General features: G+C 39.2%; 1 protein-coding gene across 1 annotated transcript in view; it reads right to left on the bottom strand.

Moving 5' to 3' along the window:
• The window catches only part of EIF2B3 (eukaryotic translation initiation factor 2B subunit gamma), a 124,641-nt gene that overhangs the window by 83,047 nt on the left and 27,555 nt on the right, over window positions 1-14,039 (bottom strand). The gene's annotated exons all lie outside the window — the stretch shown is intronic.

Here is a 14,039-nt window from a genome sequence, read left to right as displayed (position 1 = left end):
ACCCAAGGACATTTTTTGATATTTTGTTCAGATAGAGTGAGAGGGAGAGAGAGAGAGAGAAACATCGATGTGAAAGTGACACATCGAGTGGTTGCCACCCACACGACCCAACCAGGGCTGGGGACAAACTGCAACCAAGGCACGTGCCCTTAGCGGGAACCGAACCCGGGTCTCTCCGGACCGCAGGCTGTAGAGTGTATTTTTTTAAAATAAGTTTTTATTGATTTTTTAGGGACAATAAGGGAGAGAGAGATAGGAACATCTGTGTGAGAAAGCTACATCAATCAGCTGCCTCCTGAATGCACCCCTCACTGGAAATCGAGCTCGAAACCCAGGCATGTGGTCTGACCGGGAATCGAACTGGGCTTTCAGTCCATGGGACAACGCTCAATCCACTAAGCCACATTGGCTGGGCAAAACAGATTGTACTTAAAAATAACATATGATACTTGAAAATTATAAAGTACTATTTGAGCCCAGCCAGTGTGGCTCAGTGGTTGAGCATCAAACCATGCACCAAAAGAGGTCACTGGTTTGATTCCTGGTCAGGACACATGCCCAGGTTGTGGGTTAAATCCCCAGTGGGGTTGTGCAGGAGGCAGCCAATCAATGTTCTCTCTCATCAATATTTCTCTCTCTCTCTCTCTCCCCACCTCCCTTCCTCTCTCTTAAAAATCAGTAAAAAAGAAAAAAAAGTACTGTTTGATTATAACTTTGCTTTTATTGAAATTAATAAATCTCCCCCTGGCCAATTTGGCTCGGCAGTTAGAACATCAGACTGAGGACCAGAGTCTCAGGTTCGATTCCGGCCAAGGGCACATACCTTGGTTGCAGTTCATCCCTGGCCCCAGTGGGGCCCTGCGGGTGGCAACCAATCAATGTGTCTTTCTCATATCGATGTTTTTCTCTTTCTCTTTCCCCCTCCCACTCTGTCTGAAGATAAATGAAAAAATATCCTCAGGTGAGGATTAAAAAACCCCCACGAAATTAATAAATCTCTTGTAATAATGGCTTCCAGATCATAGAATGTAATAATACTACTGTGACTTGTACTGTTCAAACCAGATGTCCGAACATCATATTTTAAAAGAGAAGTCAGAGGAAGTTACAAGGATGGTGAAGGATCTGAAAATCATGGGAGCCAGGGATCCTCAAACAGAAGAAAAGAACGTGGGGACCCAATAAGAAAGGCTGTCACAGGAAGAGGAAGATAATATATTTTGATTGCTCAAGGACAGAAAATGATCAAAAAGCAGAAATTTAAGAGGAGCACTGATGAGTACAACATTACAAAGAATTTTCTAATATCTAGAACCTCAGGAGAAATTCCCACTGGAGGTTTTCAAACACAGCCTAGCATAATCTTTATGGGAAATACTCAAGAATAGATTCTTGTGCAGGGTAAAAGATTAGATTAGCTATCTTTATAAATCTTTTCTAATTCTAAGGTCCTTAGTATCACTCTTGATTTTAACAGAACCCAAAAAATTGTTTAGGACATTTTCTCTGTCCTTTCTACTGGACTCCAAAAAAAGGACCTAGGGCCCTTGATTCTCATAATTTCCAGGCCATTTCTCTTACTCTATGACCTCAGCTCATTTGAAGCACATGACAACAGACAAAACCATCTATTCTTTCTTGTGTAGTCAGCTACTGAACTGTTACTATTTTTCCTTTAGAAACTGTAAAATTTTTAAGACAATAGATTGAAGATACAGAACTATATTTCCCCTTCTCAAAATATCACCAAAATAACAGTAAATGGATTTTTAAAATGGTATAAACCCAGAAAAATAGGAAGAAGGGGAGAGGAGGCAACATTGAAAAAATGATTCCTGAGTCAGTCATAGGAAATGAGACCCAACTCAACTTATACCTGATCCCCCAAAAGGCTCAGAAACTGATATGGGTAGAAACCTGGGGAGGAAGCAGTTAAAAAAAAGAAGGCTGGTTAAAATATCCCTCTTTTCTACTCTATGCAACTCAAATGTTACACAGGTCCCACCCTACCAGAGTGCTGAGGAGAGAAAATAGAGGATATTTTTCTGGGAAAGCATAATCACAGCTGGGAGAAGGGAGGAGGATGTACCTTACTGAAAAGGGAGCCCTTAAAAAAGAATGCATATGGAAATCTGAGACATCCCCTAACCCTGACCCACATTCATTTCCTAGAATGCCAGCAGCCAGGTCTTTACCTTTTAAAAAGAAGAATTTAATAGTTTTCTCTGGGGAAACTTAGAGGAAAAAAAAAACTAACGATGTAGATATAAGAGATTCCCCCCAAAAGAGGCCAACCACATCATCATATCACCCTATAGTGAAGCTCACAGTCAACATGTCCCAGCTATATATAAAACTTGAGCAGCCCTGGCTGGTTCGGCTCAGTGGTTAGAGCGTTGGCCTGCGGTCCAGAGAGACTCGGGTTCGGTTCCCGCTAAGGGCATGTACCTCGGTTGCAGTTTGTCCCTGACCCTGGTTGGGTTGTGCCGGTGGCAATCACTTGATGTGTCCCTTACACGTCGATGTTTCTCTCTCTCTCCTTCTCTCTCCCTCCTACTCTATCTGAACAAAGAAGATGGAAAGATGTCCTAGGGTGAGGATAAAAAATAAACAAATAAATAAATAAATAAATAAATAAATAAATAAATCTAATATCTGAAGCTGCCCAATATAAAGACCATTAAAAAAAAAAAAACTTGAGCAAAAAGATAAAGGAAAATATGAGAGAAAAGATAAGAAAATTAGAGGACCAGTCTAAAAAATCCATTATAAGAAAAGAGAAGTTTCCAGAAAAAAAATTTAAGAAGAATTATCAACAAAATTACTTTTTAAATTTCCTTAAACTGAAGGACACGAATATCCATTCTATGAGTGGAGGGCTCACATGGATAAAGACAGATTCACATAAAAGTACATCATCATGAAATTTCAGAAGACTTGGGACAAAGAGAAGATGCTATAAATTTCCAAGAAAAAGTTGGTTACAATCAAAAGATTAGTAATCACAGAAGACTGGGACTTCTCAAGAACACTGGAAGGTAAAGACAATAGAGTAACACCTTCAAAATTTTTAGTTACCAGCTTTCCAACTGAGAATTCTATACCTACTCAAATTATGCATCAAGTATGAATATGGAAAAGAGGTATTTTTTTTAGGCATGCAATGTCTCAAAAACTTTAGCTTCCTTACAAATTTTGTTAGGAAGCTCTAGTATGTTTCCCATAAAAACAATGGCAGAAGCTAAGAAAAAGAAAAATGTGGATTCTAGGGAATAGGACATCAAACTGAAGAGGCAAAGTAAATCCGCATGATGGTGAAGGGAGATGACATGATAGCTGTGTACCAGGCATGGAAGGCAATAGGCAATCACTACAGATTGAATTATATCAGATGCTCTGGGGGAACTTCTTTAGGAAGATGAAACTGATAGAATAGCTGATGAGTCTAAATATCTCAAGAGGAGATAAGACAACTAATAAAAAGGTTGGGGTTGAATTAATATGATTCTTTTCCCATAGTCTTGTGCAGGGAGATGATAATGCAACAGATAATTTTAATCCTCTGTACAAGTACAAAAAAATGGTACCTAATCTAATCTTAGAAAGTCAGGGAAGGCTTGTTGGAGCAGATGACGCCCAAGTTAAGAGCTAAAAAAAAGTCTGGATAGCTACAGGCTACTACTTCAAGTGAGCTTCTGGGTCACAATAACAAAAATGCTTACTGACTTCCCACAAATTGTATGGTCCATTCCATTAGTCAGGCTGTACTGTTACATTATGATTTGGAGCAGGATAGGGGGCCCAGCCAAGAGTTTCCAAAAATCTAAGCCATGTGGGCTGTTTGTCACTCAAAGATAAAGAGAGTTTGTGATGACAGCTGGGACTTTCTACCTATCTATCACATTTCTCTCTTACCCGATCACCCTTCATTCCATAAGTGTCCCTATAGATGAAGGAAAGTGACTTAAAAGAATAGAGCTCACATAGAGCTTGCATGTTTTCTGGATACTAAATGCGGCACAGAGCTGCAGAAATACCATCCCAAAGGCCAGAGTTCCAACAAGTTGCAATCTGTGAGAGGTTAAGATGAAAATACTTCAAGCTTGCACATACATATACTTGGTTAGAACACTCAACAGAAAAGCTCTGTAGCAATTTCTGAGGGGAAAAGGTTAAAAAAATCCCTTCATTCAGCTTAACTTGTTTCTGCTATAACTGCTGGGCTTTTCACTATGCCACCAACAGGCTCAAAGAAAGCATCATTGGGGATATACTGAGGTCCTCCTAGGCAACCACAGCCCACCAAAGTAGTCATAAGAAAAAAGTTGCCACTTAAAAGTCTTCAAGCAAGTTGGGACCAAGTTCTCAGATCTTCACTTGACCAAATTGTTTTTCAAGCAGATAGAAATCTACCAAATCAAGTCTCTGGGTAAAATGAAAGGTTCCGGGAAAGAACGATTTGTAATTTGATAAATACATCAAACACCTCAACTGAAAAGAATTTGCACTTAGCTTTTTGAACATCTAAAAATAGCACGTATGCTCAATCTTTCTAATAAGCTGTCTCTGGGATGGGGATTTCATCGGCATAGTTTGTTCTCTGTTGTAGCATGTTAACTGTTTCATAAGATAGATAACAATAGTCCTTTTCCTACATCAAAGGATTTAAATAACTAAACCTCTAACTAATGTGTTGGTATCATTATCCCTATTTTCTTGGTTGTGAAACTGAGGCAAAGAAAAATGAGGCTTGCCTGCAGCCAAAGATTCCTGTTTAGATTGAATATAAATTAGCTCTTAATCTCTAAATTAAGAGAAGCCATGAGACCTGCAATATAAAAATAAGTGCCTTAAACATAGACTACAGAAATCAATTGTAGATTTAGTCTGCTGAGGCCTCTTAATATACCTCACTAGCCTATTCTCAAAACACTTATCTAAGGAATAATCACATTGATTCTAAAGCACAAAAATGGCAACAATGTCAGATTACCTCAGCCAGTCAGAGGAGCATCTAATGTGAGTGGGTCAGGTTCAATGTCCAAGGAGTCAGCCAGCTTTGCTTTATGTGCTGATCACAGACTGCATCCTAACTTCTAACAAGAAGAGTTCTTACTCAAGAAGAGCTAGGCTTCTTGTTCATATGGCTCTAGACAGGATAAAAAGTCTTCCTACAACAATGAATCTCCTTCCACTTAGAGAAAGATATCAACAAGCAACAGCTGCCCACTTGTAAAAGGACACTTCATAGTTTGCTGAGTCTTGTTAAGAGATAGGAGAATTTTAAAATATGTTTTATACAAAAATATTTAATTAAGAGTTCTGTATGTGCCTGGCCGGTGTGGCTCAGTGGTTGAGCGTCGACCCATGCACCAGGAGGTCACCAGTTCGATTCTGATCAGGGCACAAGCCCAGGTTGTGGGCCAAATCCCCAGTGGGGGGCATCCAGGAGGAAGCCAATTGATGCTCTCTCTCATGGATGTTTCTATCTCTCTCCCCCTCTCCCTTCCTCTCTCTCTAAAATCAATAAAGAAAGAAAGAAAGAAAAAAGAGTTCTATATGTACTAAGAACCATTGAAATGCTAAAGTAGTTTACAATTGTTCATATGGAAAGTAATATAATGAATAAATAATACAAGAATAAACATTGTAAGCCTACTTTTGCCCCACCATTTATATATACAACTATCTAATGTACACAAAAAATTCCACAAACATGAATCTCACAGACTCACAAAGAGAAGAAAAATGTAATTTTGAAATATTAGATCATCTATACCTGTTCTAAAGCCAAGGGTCTAGAATTAGAGTAGATTATAAGGACTGCTGATGCTTGTAACATGAGAGGCAACATGATAAGAGTGAAAAACCCATGGGTATTTAAGATGCACAAATGCATCTCACAACCCAGGACTGGATTCTAGTGTTGGCTCAGCACCTAACCAGGTGTGGGATTTGGGGCGGGTTACTGAAACTTTGAGTGTCAGGTTTCTCACTGCAAAACAGAATAATACCACCTACCTTTTAAAGTTGCTGTGGGTATTTAAAAAATCTACAAAGCCAGACATACATAGTAAATATGAAAAAAATCTTCCTTGTGACCATGAGAGCAAACATTCCAAGGAAAATTAAATTTACATCCTCATAATCAGCTAACAAAGTAACTCCTTACTTTAGGGTAGTCTCTAAGAACAAAAACTCATGTTGTGAAGTAAATTAATTAATTTCTCAAATGTACTCATTTATAAAAGTTTTGCAAATTTAAGTATCCTCAGAAGTACTCAACTAGCTACAGACAGAGATCTTGTGTAAATAATCAGCTATTACTGCAAAGCAGGTATCTAATGCTTTTCAATTTTATTTTCATTTGCCTTTCTGTTCTCCTCAAAATTGTTAACTTCTAAATAAAATACTGTTACATCTTAAATGTATATAATTCAGGCTGCCACTCAGAAAGAAAAGACTACAGTGAAGTTATTTAATTGATATGTTTTATTTTTCAGTGTATCTCAAAGAAATATAGACCTAGGTAAACATTTTAAAGGTATATGCTTCGACCGACTGAGGCCTTCAGATGACACAATTTGAAGCTTAAAATATCTCGTCATATCTCAGCTTTGTAGTAATTCTTCAACTGCTAAAATACAGGATCTACCAACACTTTTATGCTTTTTCTGGAGCTATTCTATTTCCTTCACACTAGGAATACCTATCCCTATACATCCTTCTACCATTACAAATTCCAATTCTTCTTATAAGACTCCATTAGAAAGTGACATTCATGAAGCAAGTTGAAGCTGTGTTTCCTGATACTCCTCTACAGGGCACAACCACTCTCCTAACTCTTCTTTACCATGCATATCCCTAACTCACTCCACTACTGCACTCTCAGATAAAAATTCAATGTTCATTGAAACATGTGCCATCTGCCTGTACCTAGCCAGTATTATCTGACCAATCCATTGATTACTCAATGCATTTACTGAGACTTTGGCACCTAATGCATAGTCTGTCTTTCTTCTAAATTTAGGCAAGTTACGCAAGCTCTCTGAGCCCTACCTTTACCATCTGTAACATGCGGATAAAGATTGTATCTACATGAGTGTAGTTGGAGGACTAAATGAAATAATGTACATTAAGTGTCTAGTATGTAGGCCTCTGGTGGACTAAGAACCCAAATATTCTGTTACAAATGCCTAGAAACTTTGGATAAAACATAAAACATTATTGCAAATATATTTGAATATACAAGAAAGAAAAGGAAAATACCAAATGCCAGAACTGAAGATGAAAGTAAAAACTGAGATGAAACCTCAGCTACCCTGACTGAAGTGGCAAGGACATTTTCCCATTTTTTGTTCAGATAGAGTGGGAGGGAGAGAGAGGAAAAGAGAGAGAGGGGGTAAAAGAAACACATCGAGTGGCTGCCACCCGCAGGACCAACCAGGGCTGGGGACAAACTGCAACCAAGGCACATGCCCTTAGCGGGAACTGAACTCGGGTCTCCCTGGACTGCAAGCCGATGCTCTAACTGCTGAGCCAAACTGACCGGGGCCTGACTGAAGTTTTTAAAGGCTTCATGGGGCCAAAAGATGTGGCTTGAAGCTAGTATGAAGCAGGAAGTTTGAACTGAGACCCTATATAAATGGGAACTCAGTGAAACAGTAAACTTTGGAGGAAAAAAAAATTACCTATAGCACAGGGAGTCATCAAGGAGGTTTGTCTGTCTCTGGGCTTGTGACACAAATTTCTGGGAGAATATTATTTCTAACCTGGTATTCTATACAAAGGTAAGTTACTATTAAAGGAGAGGATGAAATAAAACACTTCCAAACATGCAAGTTCTCAAAATATTTACCTTTTGTGCTCTCTCTTTAAGAAGCCAATAAAGTTTGGGTTCCTTTGAAATGAAGAAGTAAACCAAGAAAGAGGAAAACATGGGATCCAGGAAGCTGGGAATCTAACACAGAAAGGAGAAGGGAATTCCCAGAATGATGGTAAAGAGAAGTCCCAGGATGACAGCTCTGCAACAGCCTAGAGAGCAACCAGTAGAGAGATTTGAAGAGAGAATGGATGATTACTAGGAAGGTTGTCTCAAAGGAAAAAATAAGCCTTTTTTTAAAACCACTTTATTTATTTATTTTTTAATCCTCACCTGAGGATATTTTAACATTTATCTTCAGACAGAGTGGGAGGGAGAGAAAGAAACATCGATGTGAGAGAGACACATCGACTGGTTGCCACCTGCATGACGCCAACTGGGGCCAGGGACAAACCACAACCGAGGTATGTGCCCTTGGCTGGAATTGAACCTGGACTCTTTGGTCTGCAGTGCTCTAGCCACTGAGCCAAACTGGCAAGGGCTTTAAACCACCTTTTTGAAGTATGAGTGACATATTAAAAAACTGTACAGAGGAAACTCAGGGCTTTTTAAAGAAATGTCTACTCTGGCTGGTTTGGCTCGGCAGTTGGAGTGTCAGCCCTTGGACCAAAGAGTCTGGGGTTCGATTCTGGTCAGGGCATGTACCTGACTTCCGGGTTCAGTCCCCAGCCCTGGTAGGGGTCGAGTGGGAGGCGACCAGTCCATGTGTCTCTCTCACATTTATGCCTCTGTCTCTCTCTCTCTTGCTCATTCTCACTCTGAGGATAAATGGAAAAATACCCTCAGGTGAGAATTAGAAAAAAAAAAATCATCTGATTTCAGATCTGGATACAATGCAATAGAGAGTACACATGAAATATAATTGCCAAAAATGTTGAAACTGAATCTAATCTGGGAAAACAAAACAAGTTAAATGACATCAGTAGAAAGCAATTGGACATACTGAAGATGTGGGATGTTCTACAGGACAAATAACCTGTTTTCTTTTTTTTTTTTTTATCCTCACCCGAGGACATTTTTTTATTTTTTGTTCAGATAGAGCGGAGGAAGAGAGAGAGAGAGAAACATGGACATGAAAGGGACACATCGAGTGGCTGCCATTCGTACGACCCAACCAGGGCCGGGGACAAACTGCAATCCAGGTACATGTCCTTAGCGGGAACTGAACCCAGGTCTCTCTGGACCGCAGGCCGACGCTCTAACCGCTGAGCCAAACCGGCCAGGGCAACCTGTTTTCTTTTGAAAAGTCAGTGGCATAAGGAAAAAAATGGTTGGAAGGGAGACTGTTTTAGAGTAAGAGACTAAAAGCTGGGGACAGGGTGGGAGGGGTGGGGAGGAGGGTGTCAATGGGGAAAAAAAGGAGAAACATCTGTAACAAAAATAAATTAATAATAATAATAAAAAAGAATAGAGTAAGAGACTAAAAAGACGTAATCAAATATAATGTGTGGACCTTTAAGAAAATACCAGTTGCAACAACAACGGAACTAGAAAGTTATCTTCTAATAAGCTCAGCACAAAATGTATATATAGGAAACAAAAATAATCTTAAAAAGAGCTATGTTATGGCTAAGGAACAGAAAGACTCAGTATTACAAAATACCAACTCTCCCAAATTAATCTGAAAATCACTGTCATTCCAATCAAACATCAAAAAAGATTTTTCATGGCTGATACTAAAATTCATATGTCAAAGGTAAAGAATAGTGAAGACAACTTGAAGAAGTAATAATAAGATGAGGTAGAAGGGAGTCATCTTACTAGACAGAATTTCTATAAAGCTATGGTAATTAAAACAATAAGGTACAGATGAAGAAAAAGAGAACTACACCAGGGAACAGAATAATAAGTTTAGAAATAGTCCCAGGTATATATGGAGTTTAGTATAAATCAGGGAAGAAAAGACAAATTATTCAATAAATAGTATTGGGATAACTGACTATTCATTTGGAAAAAGATAAAATTAGATATCTATCTCATATCATATACAAATATAAATGCCAGTTTTAAGATCCAAATATGAAAAACAAAATTTAAAAAGCTTTTAGATGGCAGCAGTCTATCTTTGTTGTTGTTGTTGTTAATCCTCACCAGAAGATATATATATATATATACACACACATACTTTTTAATCCTCACCCAAAGGTACTTTTCCATTGATTTTTTTTCGGATAGAGTGGGAAGGAGGGAGAGAGGGAGGAAGAGAGGAAGGAAAAGAGAGAGAGAGAGAGAGAGAGAGAGAGAAAGAGAGAGAGAGAGAGAGAGAGAGACATTGATTGGTTGCCTACCACATGACCCCAACCAGGGCCAGGGATCGAACCCACAACCGAGGTACATGCTCTTGACTCTTTGGTCTGCAGGCCTACACTCTAACCACTGAGCAATACCAGTCAGGGGCATTGGTTGACTCTTGTATGTGCCCTGATGAGAGATGGAAGCCATAAACTTGGAGTATCGGGACCACGCTCTAACCAACTGAGCTACCCAGCCAGGGCCCCCCGTAATGAAAAGTTTTAAAAAGAAACTATGTATGTCTGGTCCACAGTTGGTGTTTAATAAATAACAACTGTAATCATTATTATTAGTTGACTCTCAATAAATATTCACTAAATGAATGAGTTCAGACATAGATAAGACTGAATCAACAAATATGAAACACTATTATAGAGAAAATATAAAATCTAAGAATTTTTATGTTATCGACAGCAGTTATAAGAATAGGGCTCACTCACCCAGGGCCTGGGAGAATGAATGAGCCAATACTCTCTGTTCATAAGTCAGGGAAAGAGGTTTGGGCAGCTGAAATAAAAAGTGAGAAGCCACGGCGGTTAGAGCGTCGGTCTGCGGTCCAGAGAGACCCAGGTTTGGTTCCTGCTAAGGGCATGTACTTCGGTTGCAGTTTGTCCCCGGCCCTGGTTGGGTTGTTTGGGTGGCGGCCACATGATGTGTCCCTTTCACATCAATGTTTCTCTCTCTTCCTCCCACTCTATCTGAACAAAAAATGGAAAAATGTCCTCCTGTGAGGATTAAAAAAAAAAAGTGAGAAGCCAGCCCTGGCCGGTTTGGCTCAGCGGTTAGAGCATCAGCCTATGGTCCAGAGAGACCCAGGTTCGGTTCCCATTAAGGGCACATACCTCGGTTGCAGTTTGTCCCCGGTGGGGTCTTGTGGGTGGCAGCCACTTGATGTGTCCCTTTCACGTTGATGTTTCTCTCTCTTTCTTTCTTCCACTCTATCTGAACAAAAAATGGAAAAATGTCCTTGAGTGAGGATAAAAAAAAAAGTGAGATGCCAGTAAATCATCAAAATTGTGAGATGAGATAACATAAAATGAAGTAGAAAACAGTGCCAGAAGAATAAAACCAAATAAAAAGTATCCTTTAGTTGAAAAAAATAACAATAACAAATATGATGTCCAGCTTCAATATCTTTTTTTTTTTAAGCCCCTGACTGGAATCGAACCCTTGACTCTTTAGTCTGTGGGCTGACACTCTACCCGCTGTGCCAAACCGGCCAGGGACCAGGTTTGGTATCTTAAAAGCACACATGATGGAAGTTTCTACATAGTAGGACTGCAATATATTTAACACATGCAATGTAAATTTTTAAAAGATTATAAATTAAAATGGTAAAATATATTTTAGACAAAAAAGCCAAATAAACTTACACCATACACCAAAATAAACTCAAAATGGATAAAAGACTTAAATGTGACCCGTGAATCCATAAAAATCCTAGAAGAAAATGTAGGCAACAAAATTTCGGACATCATACGGAGCAGAATTTTCACTGATACATCACCTAAGGCAACAGAAATAAAGGAGAAAATGAACACATGGGACTACATCAAACTAAAAAGCTTCTGCACAGCAAAAGAAACAATCATCAAAATGGAAAGGCAACCCACTGTATGGGAGAACATCATTGCCAATGATGTATCAGATAAGGGGTTAATTTCCAATATATATAGAGTGCTCATACAACTCCACAAAAGGAAGACAAAGAACCCAATTAAAAAATGGGCAGAGGAGCTGAATAGACACTTCTCCAAACAGGACATACAAATGGCCAAGAGACATATGAAGAAATGCTCAACATCACAAATCATCAGAGAGATGCAAATTAAAACAACAATGAGGTATCACCTCACACCTGTCAGAATGGCCGCCATCAACAAATCATCAAACAAGTGTTGGCGAGGGTGTGGAGAAAAGGGGACTCTAATACACTGCTGGTGGGAATGCAGACTGGTGCAGCCACTATGGAAAACAATATGGTGCTACCTCAAAAAATTAAAAATTGAACTTCCATTTGACCCAGTGATCCCACTGTTGGGAATATACCCTAAGAAGCCTGAAACACCAATCAGGAAGAATATATGTACCCCCATGTTCATAGCAGCACTATTTACAATAGCTAAGATCTGGAAACAGCCCAAGTGTCCACCAGTAGACGAATGGATAAAAAAGCTGTGGTACATATACACAATGGAGTACTATGCAGAGGTAAGAAAGAAAGATCTCTTATCCTTTGAGACGACATGGAGGGACCTGGAAAGTATTATCCTAAGTGGAAGAAGCCAAGCAGAAAAAGACAAATACCACATGATCTCACTTATATACGGAATATAATGAACATAACAGTCTGAGGAATACAGTAGACCCAGACACATGGAAGTAGGGCACAGACTGACATCCCTCAGAAGAGGGGATGTGGGGTGGGGGGTGGGAAGAGATAAACCACAGAACTTATATGCATGTATGCATGACCAATGGACATGGACAACTAAGCCGGGGGACAGGGTGGAGGGGTGGGGTGGGGTGGGGGGTGCCAATGGGGTAAAAAGGTAAAATATCTGTAACAAAAAAATAAAAAAAAATTCATAAAAAAAAAAAAAAAGCCAAATAAAGTTTTTATGCTACTGTGGTCTTTCTCTGAGAAAAGATGCCACATGGGATAACCTCACATTAATATTTGGGGAACTCAATTTGGAAGAAGTAGGTAAAGATAAAAGAATGAAAAGCTAATAAACCCAAAAGTTTCAAAGGGAATATTCTTATCTAACCTAAAACCTTATTGAAAACAGACCAAAAGACAGTCTCCAAATGTTTAGGAAACTGCTTTGTAGGCACAAGGGAAGAGAAATAAATTGCCTTAAGGGGGCATTGCTTTTAAACCACAGCATAACCTGGGGGTATAACTTTCTACTTTACAAAGGTACCTGCTATCCCTTAGCAAACACTGACAAACTAACTGCCTTTTCAGGCTCTCTCACTTCCTTCGATTGTTTATTCATATTTCTACTGCCCTTCCTACAAATTTATATTGACCTCAACCGGAAAGTTCTGAATTTTGGCTTAGCCCAGGTTTTACTTTGTTCTTAAAGGCTATTTAGGAGTCTACTTATATTTCTCCACAGATTAGCTTTGTTGCCTTCTACTCCAGGTTGGAATAAAAACTGATGTGAAACCAGGATTTCAGGAGCCACTGGGATGGGAGAAACCAAGTAGAGATAGCAAAGTTAGCAGGGACTTGCTAGTCAGTCACAGCTTGAGAAGAAGGCACAGAGGTAGGAGCCCGTGTAAATGATGTGGAAACAAAGGTTAAAGGAGAAAAAGAAATGAGACTGTGCCAAATAACTTCATGAGAATTCTGATCTTAGGTGCAAGGGGAAGCCCTAAAATAAGGAGTATATGATAAGGAGTGAAGAATAGTCAAGACAACTTGGAAGAAGAAGTAATAAGGTAAGGTGGAAGGGAGTCATAAAAAGAGGTAGTAACTTCGGAGTAAAATGTCCTTTTGGCAGTCACTTTACTCTCCTCCTCATGCCCTCTCCTATTAATAGTTGTCACTATTACTTCTCAAGCCCCTAAGAGTTATAGGAATTCATTTGCATGAGACTTCCAGGATCTCTCTCCAGTTCCAGGCTAGGGTAAAAATAACATTTCTAAGATTTACAAATTAGGGAACAATGAGGGTTCACATCTTCATCCTAAACTTTTAGACAGTAGTTAAAACAGCACCTGGGAAGACCACCAAACACCCTAAGCTTCTGGGTAAACCTGGCATCTGGCCTGTAAAATAACAGAATTCTCATTTTATTATCTTAATAAAATTCCCCACATTTTCTCTATAGAAATAAGCAGCTGCACTCAAGAA

This window comes from Molossus molossus, unplaced genomic scaffold (assembly GCF_014108415.1).
Source record: "Molossus molossus isolate mMolMol1 unplaced genomic scaffold, mMolMol1.p scaffold_m16_p_12, whole genome shotgun sequence".
In the NCBI taxonomy this organism is placed as follows: domain Eukaryota; kingdom Metazoa; phylum Chordata; class Mammalia; order Chiroptera; family Molossidae; genus Molossus; species Molossus molossus.
The sequence above is the reverse complement of the archived record's forward strand: the minus strand, read 5'-3'. Positions and strand labels throughout refer to the sequence as shown.